Consider the following 6,000-nt stretch of genomic DNA (forward strand, 5'->3'; position numbering starts at 1 on the left):
GCTTACATAATGTATCTGCAAGGCGAGACATCGTTAAAATGGATAATTACTGGCTGGTTCTGTTTGGATTTTGTGTAGTTTCAGAATTCATGTTATTCTGAAATTATTCTCAAAAGGCCGCAAGGAAATTTATGTTTGACGACAAAGAATATAAACGATACAAGTATAAACGCGCATATTATTTACCAGGGCAGTAATTAACCAGTTCGTTCTTCCTTTTAACTATATATTATGAAAACGTACAGTCATGTTTAAACAATTTACCACTGCCTTTAAATAGTTCCAAAACCTTGGTATAGTGTTTTTAGTTTACGTCACTATGACGTCGAAGAGAAGGGAAATACAAAACGAGCTGCATGCTTAAGTGTTCTGTAAATATATGGCATCATGCAAATACTGTTTCATTTGTTGAAAATATTATGTTACGATCATCTCAAGATATTTTTGCAGCTTAAAAAACGCTTTATCTTCTCTCGATGAGGTTGTTAATTTCTCCTGCATCATTCATTGCGCAAGTGAAGATAAATAAACTGTTGTGACGTCTGTCAAATTACTAGCGGGTTCCGGATCAGTTTATTTGTTGTTATTGTTTTCCTTTTGTGAAAGGAATCAGGAAAACAATATAGATTATCGCGTCAGCTCAGTCACATAACTTATGTTCCGTATTCAAATTTCATGATAAAGATTTTATTTTCCATCCGTAATTGGACTCCCTTTCATAGGCTAGATTCGGGCCTTTCAGAACTAGTCTTCAATAGCTGGTAGTTTGTTATGCACCCATCGACTAATATTTGAATTTGTTTTGTTTGTTTGGGGTTTATTTCACTTAAGTTTACCTGTAAGAATGGCATCCATGTTGTATCCAGACCTGCGGGCTAAAATAGTCAATCCAAATTGACAAGACAGGCGTCCCTTAACACGCTATGGTGCTATTGAAATGAATTCTGGATTGAAAAAATCGAATATTGAATATATTGTTTGTTTTGTCCACATAGAGAAACTTGTATTAAGATAAAATGTGTTATTAATATGAACGTTTGAATGCAAAATTCAAATTGATTTAAAGTGAAAGTTGTCCATGCTAATTCTCTCTCTCTCTCTCTCTCTCTCTCTCTCTCTCTCTCTCTCTCTCAATCAATCAATCAATCAATCAATGAATCAAGAAAGCTATATTCCCCATGGTCTTTCCTAGACTCATTCTAACATGTACCTAAAAATTACCACATCTCACTATACCTTTATTGGGCTTTGCTTGAGAATAATTTTTCATCTATTACTTAGAATGTCTGAAAAAAAAAATATAAAAATAGATTCAATAAATTTGATCCCTGTGGATTTATTAAATTCCTTGCAGATCCATTTTTGTGGAAATGTCGATTCTTACCTTTGTGCACATGCGTCTGAATGAGGTTATAGTCCCCTTATGGATAGATCATTTCTCGAATTCGTGATTTGTAACTTCTCCAAAAAAGAAACAATTAGTACTAACCCTCAGATAAAAGCTAATCTTCAGCTTTCACTGAAGGGCCTTTGAACTCTCTTTTCCATTCCTGCGTAAATGAACTTGAAGTCTTGGCCTTTAATAAGTTGCAACGCTCTTCCCCTTATGTCGCAAATAACAAGGTTTGAAATATTTCATGTTGGATTAACATTACACAAACAAGTACGTGGAAACACCGAATAAAACGTATAAGTAATGATCTTCGCTCACTGAACAGAGACAAAAAATCGAGCAAGACTAGAACTGTAGAGTCATTCCATCTGCGCGCGCATTAACCTTTTGATTTTAAGTCAAAAAGATCTTAATTTATATTGATGACTTCAACAAGGTTCTTGCAAGAGCAAGATATTGGAAGGTCCTAAGCGCTCTATGAGGGGTGAACAATGTTGTTTTCTTTCCAACAGGAATGCATCCGGCTTTGAACACTTACGTTTATTTCAAACAAAATAATCCAATTTCCCCTAAATTATAAAAAGAACTCTTAAACTGTCCATGCAGTCTGCATATTGTTCACGCGCTTTTACCTCAGTGATGGACACATGTAAAGATGCTTGTTAACGATGACAACTATTAGCAAATCATCAATTGACAATGGATTCCATTTCATTTGATGCTTTCAGATTTTAAGATCTTTTACTGCAATTATCTTGAATATTCGAACATTTGAAAAATTAATAATAGTTCGGGGGTTTTTTTAATTTAAAAGATTATCATCGTTCAGTAATTTCAGGAAAACTGCCAATACTTTTATTACTTGAAACGAAAGGCCGACATCCATAAATGACTTTTGCCCGATGACAAATTATAATCTCCACAAAAATGTATTTAACCAGTTTTTTATTTCGTAGGATGTTTCGGTTTGAATTTTATGGGCTTTACTTCTTAATGTAAATTGTATTCACAAAATATTTCTATATGCATTTACTTGATACGAAACTGCTTTGATATTTTTTCTGTGAGAAATAAACTTATGTTTCCAACATATTATTATTATTATTATTATTATTATAGTTGCTGTTGTTGCTGTTGTTGCAGCCGTTGCTATTTTCATCATCGTCATTATCATCATGATCATAGTATTATTATTATAATTAGTAGTAGTAGCAGTAGTAGTTGTATTAGTAATTCGCAATCTCATTCATAAGTTCTGATAGAAAAGTGGCTGCTAAATGGTTTGCCTGGATTGGGTTAAGTGTAAATATATTATCTTCAGTTTCATGAATAATGTTTAGACAGATTAATGTTATTTACTTTTAGACATAACATTTATATTTTCTAATTAGATATGTATATGTTATTTGTATGATGCTGATAAACATTGACAGCTAGTTCTTGAACGTATCTTATCGCGCAACATTGCGAACGCGCGAACAAGATTTAGTACACGATATTTTTTTCAATATTAAACCAATGACCTCTTTATTACACACCACAGAAATATAAAAACTTTAAACTGAACAAAGTTTAAAGTTCATAAAATATATTATTACAGTACAAAAATAAAATTCTGTCAACAAAACCAGTATGTAAAAAGTTTAATGCTAGCAAAAAAAAACTTCATTTGATAGTGCAGTAATGTACGTTTACACAAACATAAAACAGCCCACTAGAGATATCCCTTCATATAAAATTAGCACTAGCTACGACCTTGATGTGACAAGAACGCTGACGGAATCACAATGCTAAATCTCGATGACGTCATCACAGATACACATCAAATGTAACTGGAAACAATTCGCTAATATTCATATGTAGTTCAAAGTAAAAGTCAGATGATATACGAAGGCTAAGAAACATAAACGAAAACCTGCGCCGAGCTTGGCTTGAGTAAATGGCAAGATGGCGAAAGGCCATCGTTTTACTTCGGCATTGTACACTCAGCTGAGTGGTAATACTTTTGAGATTTGTTTGTTCTACTAAGGACACTATTTAGACTCTACTAAGGACACCTTTTATTCTCTACTATGGACACTTTTTAGTTTCTACTAAGGACACTATTTTGTCTCTACTAAGGACACTATTTAGTCTCTACTAAGGATACTATTTAGTCTCTATTAAGGACACTATTAGGTCTCTTCTAAGGATACTATTTATAACCTTATAAGGACGCTATTCTATTTAGTCTCTACTATGGACACGACTTAGTCTCTACGAAGGACACTATTTAGACTCTACTAAGGAAACTATTTAGTCCCTACTAAGGACACTACTTAGTCTGCACTAATGAAACTATTTAGTCTCTACTAAGATACTATTTACTATTTATTTACTAAGGACACTATTTAGTCTCTACTAAATGCACTATTTAGTCTCTATTAAGGACACTATTTAGTCTCTACTAAAGACACTATTTAGCCTCCAATATGAACACTATTTAGTCTCTGCTAAGGATAATGTTTAGTCTCTTCTAAGGACACTATTAAGTTTTTACTCATGATACTATTTATAGCCTGCTGAGGATGATATTTAGGCTCTACTATGGACACTACTTATCTCTACGAAGGACACTATTTAGTTCCTACTAAGGACACTATTTAGTCTCTACTAAGGACAGTATTTAGTCTCTACTAAGGACACTATTTAGTTCCTACTAAGGGCACTATTTAGTTCCTACTAAGGACACTATTTAGTTCCTACTAAGGACACTATTTAGTCTCTACTAAGGACAGTATTTAGTCTCTACTAAGGACACTATTTAGTTCCTACTAAGGACAGTATTTAGTCTCTACTAAGGACACTATTTAGTTCCTACTAAGGACACTATTTAGTTCCTACTAAGGACACTATTTAGTCTCTACTAAGGATACTATGTAGTCTCTACTAAGATATTATTTACTATTTTTTTACTAAGGACACTATATAGTCTTTACTAAAGACACTATTTAGTCTATATTAAGGATACCATTTAGTCTATACTAAGGGAACTATTAAGTCTATATTAAAGATACTAATTATAGACTACTAAGGACACTACTTAGTTTTTATTAAGGATAATATTTAATCTCTACTATGTACACTATTTATTTAGTCTCTACTAAGGACAATATTTAGTCTCTACTGAGGACACAATTTAGTCTCTACTAAGGACAATATTTAGTCTCTACTATGTACACTATTTATTTAGTCTCTACTAAGGACACTATTTAGTCTCTACTAAGATCAATATTTAGTCTCTACTATGTACACTATTTATTTAGTTTCTACTAAGGACAATATTTAGTTTCTACTAAGGACAATATTTAGTATCTACTAAGGACACTACTTAGTTTCTACTAATGATAATGTTTAATCTCTACTATGTACACTATTTATTTAGTCTCTACTAAGGACAATATTTAGTCTCTACTAAGGACACCACTTAGTCTCTGCTAAGGACAATATTTAGTCTCTACTATGTACACTATTTATTTAGTCTCAACTAAGGACGATATTTAGTCTCTACTAAGGACACTATTTAGTCTCTACTAAGGCCAATATTTAGTCTCTACTATATACACTATTTATTTAGTCTCTACTAAGGACATATTTAGTCTCAAATGCTCCTCCATCAATTAATATATGTACGTTTGCACACTTCAATATCCAATGCGGACGATTATTTGATACTTGGTATAACTTGCATTCATTTAAATGTCTTGAGGCCTGGATGATTTCCGTCAGAGCTCGTTAAATTTTACTAATCTCTTTTTGACAAGCAACAGTTCGATTTTCTTTCACGACAATCCAGTTTGATATCAGATATGCATTACTGGAATGAATTTTAAAGACGTTGTTTTAAAAATACATGAAAGTAACTTTTTATATAAAAAATGTAGGCCATAATACCCTCTATCAAATTGGTCATAGAGTTGGGTTTCTTAAAATTTGAAAGTATATGACATTCTTGCATGGCCTCTTTGGAAACTTGCTAAATATGTGGAGTCGTAGATAGGATTTTTTTTGGGGGGGGGGTAGAGCGATGTTATTTAAATGCGTAGCCTTGTCGCCTTAACCAAAGTGAAACTCCTAACTGGAAAATGCTATATAGTAAATTTAAAATCTTGTTGAGCACAGTTTGCGAAAAAGACTTGACTATTGTTTTATCATGTCAGTACTGTAAAGCCAAAGTTGATAGTAGAGTAGTATTAATTCCTCAAAATGTACAGTTCATGTTGAATGTTCATATGACTGAACCTGATCTATCGTTTCTGAGAAGATAATAGTAGTAGACGCTGATCGATAAAGAAGGAAACACAGTCTACGCAAGGCCATGCCAGAAATTCATACAGCCTTTGGGCTACTTAAAACCAAGAAAAGTTAGTTTTACTTGCGTGCAATATTGATTGATTTTAAAATCAGACAAATGTATTGTGCTATAGAACTAAAATGGCAGTTAATTAATTAAGAAAAATTAAGAACATTTATTGTCAATATAAATTTTATTTCTGCGCTAAATCTAGCACCTCAGTACTATTTCCCTAAAGAACATGTCAGGAAACAAATACCAAACGTCCCATTGT

The sequence above is a fragment of the Sinohyriopsis cumingii genome, chromosome 12, assembly GCF_028554795.1.
Source record: "Sinohyriopsis cumingii isolate HCF-2022 chromosome 12, ASM2855479v2, whole genome shotgun sequence".
NCBI lineage: Eukaryota > Metazoa > Mollusca > Bivalvia > Unionida > Unionidae > Sinohyriopsis > Sinohyriopsis cumingii.